The sequence below is a fragment of the Aquarana catesbeiana genome, linkage group LG05 (assembly GCF_042186555.1).
Source record: "Aquarana catesbeiana isolate 2022-GZ linkage group LG05, ASM4218655v1, whole genome shotgun sequence".
NCBI classification, from domain to species: domain Eukaryota; kingdom Metazoa; phylum Chordata; class Amphibia; order Anura; family Ranidae; genus Aquarana; species Aquarana catesbeiana.
Window position 1 is genome coordinate 85,940,170 of NC_133328.1, and position 18,353 is coordinate 85,958,522.

The window sequence follows — 18,353 nt, forward strand, 5'->3', positions numbered from 1 at the left end:
GAAAGGAAGAGGCCTAGGCCGATTAGTCACATCATCCACTGGGGTTACACCTCCTGTCCTCCCCCAGATTGAGATATACCACCCGGTCCCCCGCTTCTCCCTGTTGCTTGGGGTAATGGTTCTTCTGCTGCGCCTGGGGTCTCTGATCGTTTCATTGGTCTTAGTATAGGCTGCAGCCAATTTGGAATAGCAAGGGTCTCTATCTCCAGAAAGCTAAACAGTTCAGGGAGATCAGCGGGGTGCTTCAGAACGAAAGACGATGAGCCTTTCCTTACAATAAGTGCAATGGGGTACCCCCACTGGTAAGTTCCCCCCAGCTTCCTAATTCTATGTAAAAGTGGACGTAACATCGCCCTTCTCTGTAGGGTAGCCCGGGATAAATCAGGTAATATTTTCACTGGTGTCCCCTCGTAAAAAATTTCCCCAACCTCCCATGCCTTGCAGCTTATTAGTTCTTTGTGGGCATAGCGCTGGAAGTGGCATATCGTATCCCTAGGTCTATTCGGATTCATCGAACGGGGTCCGAGGGATCTATGGATTCTCTCAAACTCTAGGTCATGGGGGGGAGATAGGAATATCTAGTTGCTGGCAAATTGCCAGAACCGCAGGTTGTAAAGATTCTTGTCCTACCCTCTCTGAAATACCTCTAAATCGCAAATTATTGCGTTGGCTCCGGTCTTCCAGCTCTTCCAAATGGAGTTGCAGTGAGGATGCATAGGAAGCATGTAAACTCTGTACCTCTTCCAGATGAGCAACCCGATTTTCCAGGGAAGCCAGGGATGATTCCTCAGTTGTGAGCCTGACAGTCAGCTGTTCAACCTCCATCTGTACCACCTTTAGGTCTCTGCGATGCACCTCTTCCAGGCGTGCCATCATTGCCTCGAGGTCCGCTCTCGTCGGTAGCGCCTGCATGAGTGCTCTGAGATCCATCTCCATGGACTCTGTAGGTGGAGCTTCCCGTGATCCTGGAGACCTCTGTTGATGGCCGTCCATGCTGCTCTGAGTTCCCGAGGCAGACCCCGGCTTAGCTGCAGAGCAGGATAGGGCAGGATTCGCCAGCCCTCCGGGCATTGCTGCGACGGTAAGTGAGACAGTATTCACCAGTCCTCCAGGCTCTGCTACACCGCGTGTCTCCGCTGTTTGACCCCTGGCTTTGGCCGCCCGTGTGCACGGGAAGTACTGCTGAATCTCGGGTTGTAGTGGTATCCCCTGTAATTGCTTATCCTTCCTCTTCATTCTGGGGGACTACCAGGTTTAAGATGCTGCCTTAGTAGCACGTTGGCCGGCTAGTATAGCAGGTATAACCGCATGCTTCAAAAAAATAGCCGGAGGAGTGTTCGGAGCTCTGTGAGCGTGTGTCTCTACTCGGCCATGTTCAAGCCCCTCCCCTGAGTGAAACGTTTTAAACAATTCTCAGTAAACTACAGCAGCTGAGGACATTTTATGTATATAAAGCTTTACAACATACTGTTGGTGAGTATATACTGTATCTGTTTTAAATAGGCCACATGTTGCCAATGTGCCCTCATTTCGGTTACAGTTTTTTAATGATATAAATGATCTAAGTGGAGAGCACAGCATGGCGGAGGAATTTAGTTATCTGTTTTTTTTTTTTTATCTCAATAAGTTTCATTAATTTCAAAAGGCAAAGAAACAGTAGAGGTCAACATACACTAACAACATAAAAGCAAAGAGATGCAGAATGAAGAACAACAATAAAATGTCCAAAATGTGCACAGATGGTATCAAAGAATCTAATCAAAAATGTACACAAAGATTTTTCTGCTCCAGCAAGAGGAAGCGGGGACCAACAGAGGAAAAAGGGGGGAGGGAAGGACAAAGGGACTAGGTCCCTTCCCTCCTCAGAGTAGGGCCAAAAATTACAAAAGGGGAACCATAAATAGCTGACACAAGAGGGGTGCAGAGAAGAAAACATAGTAAAGCCAGGGTTCCCAAACTTCAAGAAAATGTAACCTGGGAGTCTTTAAAATGCTAGTCATTTTTTCATTACCTAATAGTGTATTCACATGCTCCTTAACTTCTAATACATTAATTCTAGGCTTCTTCAAGGTTTTAGAAATGGTCTGCTTGTCTGTCAAAAATAAAAAGGTGGCAGCCAAGGCCAGTGCACCAACCAGGTTGAGGGGTTCTTGACCAAACGGCCAAGCCGTAAAATAAAACGAGAAACAAGGCTTACCCGCTCATCATGTCTCAACCCAGGTCAGAGCGTGAGGATTCTGATTGTGGAGGGGTACTAGGGAGGGAGTGCTTACGGCTTCCAACCTTGTCCCAGAATTGACCCAGCTGGCTGGAAGGAGGATGTGCACTGGAATGCTGCACCAGGCTGATATCCCGTAGGGTAAAAGGTGCAGCACCTCCAGGGTTGACTTGGCCTCCTTCGAGTTGTAAACCATATGGTTCTGGCTTTTGTGGGTGAAGGTGAGCTTTAATGGAACAATGGGCAGTCAAGATTCTCACCAATGTGAACAAGACTCTTTTTTCCATGTCCAAAATTGGCATAGAAATTCCCAAACAAGTTGGAAGTATTGACGTTTTAAAATGCCCAATTACCTATGAAAACGGAATTACACTATTGGGTTCTTTTCTACTCTACTTTATTCATAAATACCTTCCTGCATCACATCTGAGGGAACCTTACCCCAGGCCGGTGAGGAATGCGCAGGAGCCCCCAGGTGGAAGAGATAAAGAACCTGTTTGGTCATATGCTGTTGCCCCATTACTTTGAGGTAAGGGGCCACTACCCACTGTAGTGTTTGCACACGAAGCTGCATGAGATTTTGAGTCACCAGGCACTTCAACTGCCACATGCGCATGTCAGCACTTTACTGTCACAGATTTCATCATGAATAAGGACGTTTTTTCTGTGTGAATTTTCTTTTTTTTTTTATGCATCATAATTTTTGGGACATTCACTAATATTTCATAATTATATAGTTTGGAGTTTTTTTGGTTTCTTTTTTGCACATTTGCACTTGATACGGAATGTTTGTTGTCTAACACTATAAGCCAATATGTGATGTAGTTATTTATGTTGCACAGTGTTTTGCACAATGCACTTTGCCAATTTTGGATTGTAAATTATTTAGTACAATTCACGCTGCACTTTATTTAAAATTGTTTTTTTGACACTTATGCTGAACCAGTCACTGATATGGTCATCTATGGTGAACTAGTTATTGATATGATGATCTAAGTTTTTTAGGCTGATATTTTGTTTACATTACACCCTCATTTTTATTTATTTATTTTTGTTTAGTGAGATACATCACTTGTAAGAATACGTCACTGGCTTTCCAGACTATTTATACACACTATAGTGAACTATAATATGACCTATTTTTAAACCACCAGAGGTTTATATACAGGATTAGCGCTGCACCATCCATCCATATAATATCTATTTAGGTCAGGTGTTTACCCTAATAGGTGCATGCAGCTGTTCCACCCCTAGCCATCTCCATATTCGATAGCGCAGGAATATCTTTATTAAACAATGGGCAGTCAAGGCCGAGAGAGCCAAGAGCCAAGGCTGTCCACTGCTGTTAACATGTACCCACATGCATCTGCACATCCTGTGGGTACCTGCAGTTAGGGATACATGTCTGCCCTTGGATGCAATCTTTCTGCATCCAGGGTCGGACATTTGCCCCTAACTGCAAGTAACCACTGGATGTGGGTTAACAGCAGTGGACAGCCTTAGCTCATTTCAACCTGTCACTCAGGTGTACAGGCTGAGCAGCTGCCAATGACTGGAACACCTGGGATCCCAGCTATAGATATTCATTTTTGATTGAAAATGTATACTTTATTTTGCAAGAAAATATACAAAAAACAAATACTTAAACAGGGTACATTCAGTACTGCGACGCAGCGCATAAATACACTACATAACAGTACATTGCCAAGCATACAAATAAATTACATTCATCCTGCGGTATGATGCCTAATGTGTTGTGCAGAGTAATAATACCCCGAAACATCACATAATGCATGACGCCACATTACCCTGAAAGCAGTACTTCAAAACAATTTCACAAAAAAATCCGGTCATACAGTCAAATAACATTCAAATGGGCAACGGGTGTGATGGGGGGGGTGGAGAAGGTGGGGTAGGGGAGGGAGTAAAAGAGTTCACAGGCCCGAAGCTTTATTTGAACTGCCAAAGGATACACGGGTGGGAGGGGGGATGGGGAAATCTTCAGACCTCCTCTTCCTCCTTGAAGTCCATCAAGTGATAGTCTCTGAGCAGACTGTGAACCAGTCTGCGGCAGTCCTCGATGGACATCCTCTCCCGCTGGTGGATGAGGCGCTTTCTGGCGCACCATAAAGCGTCCTTAAAGCAGCACAGCACCCCCCAGGCACCGTCAATGTCCTCCTGTGAATGAGTTCCACAGAAGAGTCCGTTCAACACACCAAAGTGTGTGATAGCAGTCTGTGGCATAAAGTCTTTGAGTTCCGGTTCCAAGGCCCTCAACAGGTCCTGTGCAAAGGGACACTCCCAGAAAACATGCAGAGCAGTTTCCTCCTGGATGATGCAAAAGGGGCAGTGCCTGTATCTGCACAGGTTTCTGGCATGCATGAATGTCCTGAGTGGCAACCCCCCCTGGATTGCCATCCATGCCAGATCTTTGTGCCTGTTGGTGAGTCTCTTTGAAGAAACATTCCTCCAGACCACTTTAGAAGTGGCTGAAGGGAGGCCTGGAACAGACTCAACAATGTCCGATGCTCTGATCAACTTGTGGATAGTTTTTGGCTTCCACAAGTCGGGCTTCACTCCATGTAGCCCCAGCTCCTTAATAAACTTGAAGGTGTCCAAGTAGTACCAAGGCATGTCCCAGTTGTAGGGGATGGAGCTGTCCCATTTGTCCCATCCAAGGGTCCTCCAAAGAGGCAGGAGGAAAAAACGGGACATGGAGTTACCGCAGTCCACAGTTCTGTCAACCAATGTCCTGCGGATGCAGTTACAAGCAAAGCACACCCTCAGTAAGGTAGCGATGTCGGGCACGCCCTTACTGCCCTTGAGGGGTTCCTTGAACATAACCGCCCGCTTCACTCTGTCCATTTTGGAGCTCCAGATGAAGTGAAACACCGCCCTGGTGATGGCCTTACAGGTGTTGACCCGAGGGGGCCAGGCCTGGGCGAGGTACTGCAACACAGGGAGGATCTCGCTGCGGAGTACCAGTGTTTTGCCTTCGATGGTGAGTTCTCTGAGGCTCCAAAGTCCAAACTTCTGTCGCATCTTTGACAGTCTTTCCTCCCAGGACTTCAGGACTGCGCCCTCAGCTCCAAACCAGACCCCAAGGATTTTGATGAAGTCCGTCTTGACGCTGAAAGGAATTGGTGCAGAAGAAGGCAGAAGTATATTATAAATCCTTATAATGTTTAAAGGGGTTGTAAACCCTTGTGTTTTTTCACCTTAATGCATCCTATGCATTAAGGTGAAAAAACGCCTGGCAGTGACTGGCCCCCCAGCCCCCTCGTTTTACTTACCTGAGCCCCGAATTTCTGTTGGCGGAGACACGCTCTCCCTCTCTCCACGGGGTCCCAGCTCTTGATTGGATAGATTGATAATAAATAAAAATAATAATAATAATTTATAATAGCGGTGCTTTACCACCATGCACCTCCCGCCCCAGTGTGAAAGGGGCCTGAAGGGTTGAAAGAGGTTTGTCTAAATGATCAGGGGCCAATAGTTCCTCAATGGGATCAGCTTGGAGGGAGGGCAACTGAGGGAACTGGGACCTTACAGCAAGTATCGAAGCAACATCCAGCCCGGCAAAGAAACCTCAAGACATTTGGGAATAAGATAGCAGAGTACCTGAGGGCACTATGTCCCTAAGAGTCCTAACTCTATAACATGCTTACACCTCAGGATCCGTAATGGTACGGAGGTGAAGAAGTGTAGAGTTACCCCAAAGGGGTTGAGCATTTGACAACTGACCAGGCTAATAAATCTCTGTGTTGCAGCCTTCCAAACCCACCAGGGGGTACGTGTCAGCCCTGGAACAAAAGTGTACACCTATGAACTCCGATATATTAAATTACGCAGGTACTATAAGGACCCCAAAGAAGCCACCTCTAGGCATGTAGTCGCATTGGACCTAGAGCTCTGAAACCACCAATAAACGGACACCAAAATCGCCACCCAAAAATAAACTTGAAAATTTGGTAGAGCAAGACCACCCAGCCGCGGTGGAAGGAAGAACGTAGATTTAGCCAAACGGTGGGGAGTACCATTCCAAATAAAGGAACCCACACAGTGATCTATTTCTTTGAAAAGGGAATTAGGGACCCAGGTCGGACAATTTCTAAATAAGGAAATAAATCTTTAAAGGAGCATCATCTTGATCAGATTAATCCGGCATATCAGGTTCAGCGAGAGCCCGAACCATGAAGAACTTTTCACCTTAAGCAGTGACAACAGAGGGAGAAGGTTTTAGTCAAAACATCCAGAAGTGTGTGCTGCATATTGTTACACAGTAAAAATATGCAGTAAATACCACATATAATTTATAACGCAATAGTGTAGCGCAACACCTTCCAAATACAATGATATACCTTAAATATATCAATTACCATAATACAAGCAGCGACAATAAAATATAAAATCAAATATAAAAATTTAAAAACTAAAAAAAAACTGAAAATTCCAATAGTAAAATTAAAATTAGTCCAGTGTTCATAAAGTGACAAGAAAAAAACATCAAAGTGTCTTCACTACTTCTTCATGCTACTGTGCATCTCCACCACCAGGTGAAAAACCAGCTTACCTTTATCATGCTCTTCTCTATAATCCCAATGTAGTAGCTCCTCAGAAAACACCTCCTTAATCCTCCTCAGTCCCTTCGGGATAGAGACACCATCTGCTCTCCAGCATATCCATACACTCCCCCATATGCGATCACATGGAATACAAAGGCACAAACATAGGGTACATTGATTTTAACGGTTTATTAAATCCCCCGCAACTGAATATACTTACACAAAATAAAATGTCAAATCACTAAATGACACCGTCATCAGCCAGCTCACCACTATATATCTGCAAGGAAGCGGCGTGACGTCATGGGCTCGGCTCCTCCCTCCTATACCACATATAACTCTTTTTAAAAACACCTCAAATCCTTATAATGTTTAAAGGGGTTGTAAACCCTTGTGTTTTTTCACCTTAATGCATCCTATGCATTAAGGTGAAAAAACGCCTGGCAGTGACTGGCCCCCCAGCCCCCTCGTTTTACTTACCTGAGCCCCGAATTTCTGTTGGCGGAGACACGCTCTCCCTCTCTCCACGGGGTCCCAGCTCTTGATTGGATAGATTGATAGCACCGCAGCCATTGGCTCCCGCTGCTGTCAATCAAATCCAATGACGTGAGCGCTGGGGGGCGGAGCCATGTCCGGCATTCGTGTTGGACTCGGGAGCGCACCCGCAAGGTAACCCCCCTGGGAGAGCACTTCTCCTAGGGGGTTATCTGATGCGGGGAAGAGCCGCGAGAGCCGCCGGTGGACCCCAGAAGATGAGGTTCGGGGCCACTCTGTGCAAAACGAGCTGCACAGTGGAGGTAAGTATGAAATGTTTGTTATTTTTTTTTTTTTTTAAAGATCCTTTACAATGACTTTAAGGGAAAAACATTAGGAGGGATCAAAGTTAAAAATTAGTTCAGGAAGGCTATAGCTGGTATATATTTTTAAACCTTAGGATGTCCAATACTTCTAATTGCCCCACATGCAGGTCTTCCAAATCATCTCCAGTGAGTGGTTTCCTCTCCTGTTCAGCATATAAGGGGTGCCTACAGATTTTTGACCCCGTTCATACCACAATAGTATGTAACCAAGGCTTTACAATTTGGAGAAAGGGCAACTGTTACAGAGAACAAGCGAAGGACAGTAATATACTTCAGATACCACAAAAAAAAAATTACACACAAAATTAGAATTTTTTTCTTAGTTATCAGACCTATGTACTTCACAGCAAAATATACAGAGTAACGCATACAGTTTATCACTAAAAGCTATAATGCAAGATCATTTATTTCACATAGACAAATGACAAACATTATTTTTACACTAAAAGAATCTCAAATATTTACCAAAATGTTATCAAAATCTTCAATCCAACAAGGATTCTTCCATTAATGGCTCCATCAGGGATAAAGACCCAGACTTAAGTGAACAGATATCACAGTCTAAAGTCTCCAAGACATACACAAATATGTCAGGTGATTTAAAGTGGACGAAAAGCCTAACTATATCTATTCTTAAAAATGTTCCCTCCCCTCTCCTCCTACCTATCCTTCCTAACCTAAATTAAAAGATTTAAGAGTAGATATAGTTATGCTTTTTATTCACTCTCCAGCATCTATCAAAACTAAAACACCTTCCCTGCACATTTTTAGACTTTATTGTTGCGAGGCATTGGTGCCTTTTCTCTTTCTACTTTTCTTTTACTGAAATTTTATCAAAAGTTTTCAATATAACGAAAGAGGTTAAAAACAGTACAGAAATGAAATGTAAACATAAAAAATATCAATTTAGTTTGTACAAATACTGCTCCCCAAATACAAAGTGAGAACGGTAACAGTCTTATACCGCAATCTGTCATGGATAAAGCAGGACTTTTGGAACATCACTTTGTAAGAGTAAGTTGAGCATCTATGATACAAGGATTATTTATTTGTGAGAAAATGCCAAAAAGGCAACTTCCAGGCAATCAAATCAATATCATGTATCAAACTACCAATGTCCTAGAGATTTTGTGACATAAATAAAGGATATGAGCGAAAGGCCTGGTGCAAAAAAAAAAAATAGACGGCTAATGCCTACGCTGTTCACCTGGAGCTAACAGGAACTCATCAAAGAAGGGAGGAAGCACGTAAAGGCAAAAAGCAGGGAGAATAGAGAAAAAGAGAAAAAAGAAAAGGGAGGGAGACAGGCACCCCAGGGGTTTTGAACCTGTACCACATGGAACCTCTACATTACTAAGAATCGGGAGGTCATTTGAGAAGGTGGAAAGTGGTCTATCCAGAGCTGCCAAATCCATTGGAATTTGTCAAACTTGTCCTTAAAGATCGCCGTCAGTCTTTCGTTGATGAGTGTACCATGAACCTGGTTTTTAACCTCTTCAAAGCTAAGAAGTGGTGTTTTCCACTATAGTTTGCTTCGTCGCCATAGAAATGTGAGTAATTAGGGTGCATTCCCGACAGGTGGCATCTGCAATAGGTTTATGTAAAAGTGCTTCCCATGGGTCTTTCCGTAAATTCACATGGAGAACTGTATCGACCAATGTGTATACCCTAATCCATAACCTCCGTACCTCTCTCTACTTTTCAAGCAGGTGATGCTTCTCCATTTCTATACATGTATTGTCCTATAATCATGTCTTTACACCCACTAATCACAATTTGTTCACCGGGGCAGATTTAAAGCGCCTTCTCTTTTGCCCATGCATGTAGGTGGGCCTAACTGGTGTACCTGAGAATTTGGAGGCAATATTTAAACATTGTTTTTATTGTAGAAACTGAATGATCACAGAAATAAAGCATTTTACAGCAATGGCACTAAATATGTTGCAGGTCATACACTTCTTTAGGCATAAGAGGGTAATGTTTATAAAAATAGCACTTTCCAATAGAAGTTTGATAGGAGATTACAGACCACAGAATGCCAGAGGAGCACTTCCCTTGGAGGAGGTATCAGATATCTGGGTCACCCTGTGATCCCAAAGGTTCTTACAATTATCCGGCTGCTGGTGGAAGACAGCTCCAAGAAACTGGCAGAAGAGACACCCTATAAGGAAAACTCGTTCTTTCCCTCTTCTTTAAAAAAAAAAAGAGGAGGGGGAATTGGGACTTTAAATGAGGCTCATATGCAGTGTGCCTCCATCCCTAATGCAAAGACTTTGAAAAAAAGGGGGAAGTTGGGACTTTAAATGAGGCAGTCAACATTGTGAAGGTGCGTTGAATAAAAGTACAACTTTATTAATCATGAGTCCATGATACATCTAAAAAACAATAACCACATACAAGAAAGACATTAAAGTAAATGTGATTCTCAAAATATTGACCCACACATAAATATGCGCGCTTACAATACAGGCATCAAGGGTACAGCAGTGCATACCAAACAAGCGCCACATAGTGGTCTGAATAAAGAGGTCATGGCATCCAATGAATTAATATATATACATAGGAAATCTGAACAGCATTGCAGCAATAAATTATCTAAAACCATAAAGACCCTGATGGATAAAGTTGAAGATGAAAAGTAAACAATTGACATGTGTATCTCTATCCCTGTTGTCCGACGCGTTTCGTGTAATAGGAACACTCATCAGGGGCATGTGCTATTGGGACATCTACAAAATACAAAAAATAATAACTAGAGGGGTCTGATCATAGTACGATGTCTTAAGTTCATGGTGGGGCAAATGGAGCCCCCTTTACATACTTACATGGAGATACTGCGAGAAAAACGTGACAGGTGTACACCCAAGGTCGCAAATCTTTGCCCATCATGGGAGCTGAGGTGGCCTGGGGCCGCACGCTAGCAGGGCGCACACACAGAACCTCCCCACGCACAGACACCAGACACAGATAGCTGAGGTTCTTAATAGGACCAAAAAATGCACAGAAGTGGATAGCCACGAGGGATCTAGAAAAAAATGTGTATATATTTTGAGTGTCATAGTATCATACAACAAATCCGCCAGGAATGATTAATCCAGGCGGATAGAAGGTACTCAGAGTAAGAGTCTATATTAACCTGCAAGTGGCGTCCTAAGGTTCTGGCAGAGGTGTATAGCAGAAATCTGGCCTTACAGAGAGTATGGCGTCTGGACTGTGACTGGGGGGGCCGTTTATAGCCGCCCACGGCATGCGCACACCGTCCGCCACCAGCGTCACGCTGGATCTGGCAGAGAAGGGGGAACGGCATCCCGACGTAGGCGGCGCACGCCGCCCGCGGGGAACGCCCACGTAACCCCACTGCCAGACCGAGGATGGTAAGACACACGCATCACGCAAGTGACGCCGCAAGTGACGTCACGCGTGAAGCGGGAGGCGTGGCGCCGATGCACTGTGTGTGCCAAAAACAACCCCCCCCCATATCCAGACGCCCGCCCAGAGAGGGCGGAGGGAGGGACAATGGGGGGAAGGCACGCAGAGCGCATCGCAGCTCCCAATAGTGAACAAATAACGGCCATAGATGGCAACCAGCCACATAGTAAACACAGACCCATGTCACGCGGCAAAACTGCTGGGCATAAGCCCAAACACAACATGGTTGTGCTCAGAGTTTCCAATCAGGCCAAGACATGATGCATAGTCAGTCCCGGACTCTGAACCTAACACTGGGTAGTAAGGGGACATTACTAACCCTGTATGGCTACCTCCATCCCTATTGTCAGAAAAAAAGAGGAGGGGGAATTGGGACTTTAAATGAGGCTCATATGCAGTGTGCCTCCATCCCTAATGCAAAGACTTTGAAAAAAAGGGGGAAGTTGGGACTTTAAATGAGGCAGTCAACATTGTGAAGGTGTGTTGAATAAAAGTACAACTTTATTAATCATGAGTCCATGATACATCTAAAAAACAATAACCACATACAAGAAAGACATTAAAGTAAATGTGATTCTCAAAATATTGACCCGCACATAAATATGCGCGCTTACAATACAGGCATCAAGGGTACAGCAGTGCATACCAAACAAGCGCCACATAGTGGTCTGAATAAAGAGGTCATGGCATCCAATGAATTAATATATATACATAGGAAATCTGAACAGCATTGCAGCAATAAATTATCTAAAACCATAAAGACCCTGATGGATAAAGTTGAAGATGAAAAGTAAACAATTGACACGTGTATCTCTATCCCTGTTGGCCGACGCGTTTCGTGTAATAGGAACACTCATCAGTGGCATGTGCTGGTGGGACATCTACAAAATACAAAAAATAATAACTAGAGGGGTCTGATCATAGTACGATGTCTTAAGTTCATGGTGGGGCAAATGGAGCCCCCTTTACATACTTACATGGAGATACTGCGAGAAAAACGTGACAGGTGTACACCCAAGGTCGCAAATCTTTGCCCATCATGGGAGCTGAGGTGGCCTGGGGCCGCACGCTAGCAGGGCGCACACACAGAACCTCCCCACGCACAGACACCAGACACAGATAGCTGAGGTTCTTAATAGGACCAAAAAATGCACAGAAGTGGATAGCCACGAGGGATCTAGAAAAAAATGTGTATATATTTTGAGTGTCATAGTATCATACAACAAATCCGCCAGGAATGATTAATCCAGGCGGATAGAAGGTCTTCTTTAGGTACCTCACCTAACCAGCAGGACACTGTCATATTCATGAAGCAGTGACTGTGATTTTCACCAAAACATTCACTGGGGGTGAACCAGTCATTTAAACGATATACACCTGGATGATTTACCTGCAGTGCAAGGAGCAGGGAGTGGGTCTATATCCCTGTGTAAGCTGTATTAAGTCACTTTGGAGTATGCACAGTGCTTTCTTGCAACCAAGCAACACTGCATGGGACCGAGTAAAGATGAGTGTATATTGTTGGGGAAGGAAGGATGTTAAATGAACCTTTACTTTGTTCTGCATGTAATTTAAAGTGTTACTAAACCCACAACAGTACAATCAGTCTGTATATGCAGAAAACCATGTTTGTTATATTCACTGTGGAACCTAAGGTGGTTAATCCTCTGCATTATGTAAAAAGGTTGTTTGATCCTGTATGCACAGATCCTCGTTTTCTTCAACTGTCTCCAAAGCATGTCCGGATAAGACAGAGTTACTGGTGTCAGACTGCACATGCTCAGTTTGGTGTGTATTGCTAGAGAGGTTTTTTTTCTTAGGAGGGACAATCAGCACTGTCCAGACAGTGGGCCAGGGGTCCTGCAACCTGATAGGTTAGCTAGTGCAGTATGAACACTCCTCCTACAAGCTTTAACCAGGCACTGATAGAAGTCACAAGACTGCTATATACTGCTGATGATAAAAGGTATTTAGCAGTTTATATTTACTAAAATGATTGCATTTCCATGTTCTGTGTACTGTGGGAGACCAGATATAGTGAATGCAGGCTCCTGGGTTTAGTAACACTTTAAGGCTCCTTTCACACATCAGCCTGTCAGTTTTTTAGGCAGACCTGATTGGAAGTTCATGTACAGTGGTGTAGTGGATAGCACTTTCACCTGGCAGCAAAATGGGTCGCTGGTGCAAATCCCAACCACGACACTACCCGCCTGGAGTTTGCATGTTCTCCCTGTGCCTGTGTGGGTTTCCTCCGGGTACTCTGGTTTCCTCCCACACTCCAAAGGCATGCTGGTAGTTTAATTGGATTCTGTCTAAAGTGGACCTACTATGTATATGTATGTGAGTTAGGAAGCTTAGATGTAAAATTGACAGGGCTATATAAGTATCCGAAATAAAATAAAATAAAATAAATAATGAAAGTCTATGGGCAGTAAGATGTATGTCCACTTATGTATGAGCTTGTCCAGGTCCAGAAGAAAAATGGGCAAGGTCTCTGCACTTTTAAGCTTTCCTGGACCCAAATGTGACACAAGTCAGTTTACATCCGCCACTCATATATCAAATATGGGTCCAGAAATCTCTAGTTTAAAAATGGAGCTTAACACTGAACAGACACAGATGTCACAGAAGTGACATGCGTCTAGTTCTGCTCTTATTCAGCACGGATCCCCTGCTGAACAGACCATTAGGGTAACTTTAAAAAACCACTCCTGATAAATACACGACTTTCACTGCTGACCTTCTAAAATGCATTGACTGAACGTTACACTCATCCTTTAGCTTTAATACTATATTGGACCTACTTCATATCAAACACATTTTCCCCCCAAGAAAGAAAGAAAAAAAAAAAACACGTCATCCTACTTTTCTGTACTCAGTACAAGCCCTATAAAGGAATACTGAAGTGTGCGGTTATGTGGGAATTACAAACAACCAGAGCTGCTTTCTTAGTTGCTTTGTTCACCTTCATGTAAAAAAAAGAAAAAGGAAAAAGAAAAAAAAAACACCTTCAAATCAATTCTTAGCTACAGAAGCCTTAAGCAGTGGACACTTCACAGCTGGACAGCTTCAATGAACAGTATTGAGCTTTGTACTCAGGATGCTGACTGCTTTCCTCTTTCTCTTTATTGACAGCATCCGTCCGGCCTTTTCTCCATCTCCTATAGAAGATATGCAGCGGGAGCAACTATTTCACCTTGTTTTTGAATCAAAACCACCAGCTTGTTCATGCTGTTAGGTGATTTAAGACCTTGACCCCTTACTATGCCTACATTACACGAATCAAGCCTCCGATCCCCTTGGTTTGTTTTACTTCTCTCCTGCTTTGCATACTTAGTTCTGTATAAAAAAAAAAAAATACACATGTTTTTGATACGGCTATGTATTTATGGTCACAGTATTTAGCTAAATTCAGCAGTATTTACCTGAAAAGAATTTCCAGGTAACTTTCCTTAGATTTATTTCCTTATGCCAGTCTTACTTATCTCTGAAAAAATGAAATAAAATATTACATTCAAAAGAAGGCATTCCATACTTACCTGTCCTGGTGCTTCTTCACCGACTCTTAGCTCTGTTGCTGAGAAAAGCCACCTGAAGAATCTTCCCATCCAGCATACACTATATTGACAAAAGTATTGGAATACTTGCATTTACAAGCACATGAACTTTAATGCCATCCCAGTCTTAGTCCGTAGGGTTCAATATTGAGTTAGCCTACCCTTTGCAGCTATAACAGCTTCAACTCTTCTGGGAAGGTTGTCCACAAGGTTTAGGAGTGTGTCTATGGGAATGTTTGACTGTTCTTCCAGAAGCACATTTGTAAGGTCAGGGACTGATGTTGGACGAGAAGGCCTGGTTTGCAGTCTCCGCTCTAATTCATCACAAAGGTGTTCTATCTGGCTGAGGCCAGGACTCGTTGCAGGCCAGTAAAGTTCCTCCACCCCAAACTTGCTCATCCATGTCTTTATGGTCCTTGTTTGTGCACTGGTGCGCAGTCATGTTGGAACAGGAAGGGGCTATCCCCAAAATGTTCCCATAAAGTTGGAAGCGTGAAATTGTCCAAAATGTTGGAGTTCACACTTATACGAGATGGATGCGGATTTCCCCGCATCCAATTTGCATGACAGGAGACTGTGGCCGGCTCTCAATGGAACTGGTTCACACATCTCCAGGGCTGCTGTGGAGCGAATTGTACAGGGGCAGTGTCTTTGCCTTCGTTTTAGGGCTGAATTCAGGCAAAAATTCAGGCCTGATTCATCCCTGAAACAGAGAACAGGGACGCACCGGACCCCTGCTGTCAGCCGTAATCTGTTTTAAGTGTAAACCCAGCCTAAAAGTTTCCTTCACTGGAACTAAGGGGCCAAGCCCAACCCCTGAAAAACAACCCTACACCATAATCTCCCTCCACCAAATGATTTGGACCAGTGCACAAAGCAAGGTCCATAAAGACTTGAATGAGCATGTTTGGGGTGGAGGAACTTGACTGACCTGCACAGAGTTCTGACCTCAACCCGATCACCTTAGGGATGAATTAGAGTGGAGACTGCAAGCCAGGCTTTCTCGTCCGTGCCTGACCTCACAAATGCACTTCTGGAAGAATGGTCAAACATTCCCATAGACAGACTCCTAAAGCTGTTATAGCTGCAAAGGGTGGGCCAACTCAATAATGAACCCTACGGACGAAGACTGGGATTCCATTAAAGTCCATGTGCGTGTAAAGCCAGGTGTCCCAATACTTTTGACAATATAGTGTATTTCCTATTGTATTGTATGCTTTTGTCCCCCTTCACCACATACTGTGGTTACACCTGTTGTCCTATATGTCAAGACAGAATGTGTCAAAAGTCCTTTGGATATGAAGGTGAGTTACTGAGTTATGGAGTTGGAACAAGTATGCAGCAAGTAAAATCTGTGCGCTCTAAAATACATACCCACCTCAGATCAGTGACCTACCTGATAGATCTCATAGGCAACCCAATGGCCAACTGAAGGAACTTGTGCAGATGGCTGTTGCTACAGTAATTGCAAGGCATTTGTTTAGAGTTGTCATCCTACAACAGGAAGTACTGTGACTGATAGTATCTTCAGGTAAGAAACTTCTCAACATATTCATAAAAGAGGATTTGCTGCTCATGGCTAACTGTTCACAGTTAGCCATGATATCAAACATGTTAATATAATACTGCAACACGGTCAGGTTGCATATACAGTAATACATATGCATCTTTCTGCTTTTTTATCTGTTAGATGCAGCAGCAAGGGTTAAAAAACCCTGTGCTTCCAGAAGTAGAAGAGTCAGAATGTGGTCTCATACACTATCAGCAGCCCACCTCTTATATGCCATTAGAGTGGAAACTTAGTAATCTGATCATCTCTGAACACGGTAAACAAGGAGGCATGGCTCCGGCTAAGGCCAAGACCTGATCATTCCAGGCTGGTCTACAGTTCCTAGTCAGCCATGTTCACCATCTCTGCAACTATGCAGAGTGAGTTGGTGCCAGAACTCCTATCTATCTGGCCACCATCCTGGAGTATCTGCCAGCTGAGATCCTCGAGCAAGCCCCCCACGATAACAGAACCTGCATTATCCCTCAACACCTACAACTGGCTGTCTGCAATGATGAGGAGCTCAACAAGCTGCTGGGCAGCATCACCAACGCCCAGGAAGGATTCCTGCCCAACATCCAGGCTGTGCTGCTTGCCCGGCAAGGTCAAGTAAACCAGAATAATTAACAGTCTAATAAAAACCCCAATATACACTGCTCTAATCCACATCTCTGATTAGCAAACAAGAGTGGATGTGGATTAGAGCAGTGTTCAGTGGGACATGTCGGACTGCATGAGAGTTTGTATGTGAGAGCTCCAGTGTGACTTTTTTATGTGATGGCAGCACAGTGCTTTTAAACTCATAAAATGTAAATAAGTGGCATGTGTATTACTGTTAATGTAACCTGATTACATTACAGTAATAAATTAGGAGGGTTCAATTTGGCTATAAGGAGTGGAGATTAGAAATGCTGCCCCTAGGTACCATAACATTACTTTAGTATTAAAAGTTTGGGCTGCAAACTTGACTTGGGATTGGATAAAGGAGGTACAGTTTGGTACAGATTTGACAATACATGGGTATTCTTTATTTTGTTGAATATTATCATTTTATGTATGTATGTGTGAACCAGGCAGGCAATGAACTGAAGTGGTTAAAGCAGAGAGAGGTATTCACTGATAGTTGCCAAATGATCTGCTTGGATTAAACCAGCAGGGTCTCACAAGTCACATCAAAGGAAATATATTTTTGCTTCCAGCATATGTATAATGAACTGATAGGAGAGAGACAGCGGGCATCATCTGCCTGACCTTTGAAGGCATGCTTGATGTTTGCTAACACATGGGCGCTTGATCCAAAAGGTTACAGTTATAAGTGCTGGCAGCAGCTTGCCTTAAAAACTGTAGGTAGACAATAAGAGGATGTCAAATAGTATAATAATAAATCTGGTTGCCTGAATATCAGCCACCTACACAATTAATAGGCATACTTAGAAATGTCCCATAATGAATAGGATTGTATTGACAGTATTTGGTAAACCATGAGCATCTTCTTAATAGGCAACTAAACCCAAAAACAAAAATGTAATATATTTCAGCTTACAGTCCTTAGATGTGGTGGTTACCAAATACACAAAATAGGTGTTGATTTTTTTTTTGTTGAAATGTCATGTCATTGTCTGCACTGAAGAATATCTTCCTTCCTAGCTAGATTCTGTACATTACCAGTTACCCTTCCCCCCATTTGATAGAGATGAAAAGATACAGAGATGTGTATAGTCCAAATCAGCAGAGCAACTCAGGATGACAACCATGGCTTCCTCCATAGATTCAATGGAGGGGTAATGTAGTCACCCAGGGACATAAAGTGTGTAATTTGCAGACTCATTGGGCGAAAATAAAGCAAAAGATGCTTGGGGGAAAAAAAGGACAAAAGAACAAATGCAGCCACGACACCAAGGACCAGTAAGCTGCAATATATTACATTTTTGGTTTGGGGTTTAGATACACTTTAACAAAGGTTATTATGGAGAGCAAAGTGAATTAATGGTTAAAGCATTATTGAACCTGAAACCAAAAATGTAATATGTTACAGCTTACAATCCTTAGATGTGGTGGCTGCATTCAGTTTCTTTTTCAGGCTTTTTTTCCCATTGATTTCACATGGTGATCCTGCCAGTAAAACGCTACCTTGCGTTAAGGGCCGTACCCACAGGCTGAATATCGGGCGGCATC

General features: G+C 43.5%; 1 pseudogene; it reads left to right on the top strand.

Moving 5' to 3' along the window:
• Nucleotides 1–15,927: 15,927 nt before the first annotated feature.
• Nucleotides 15,928–17,759, top strand: LOC141145942 (histone H2A.J-like; annotated as a pseudogene).
• The last annotated feature ends 594 nt before the right edge of the window (nucleotides 17,760–18,353 follow it).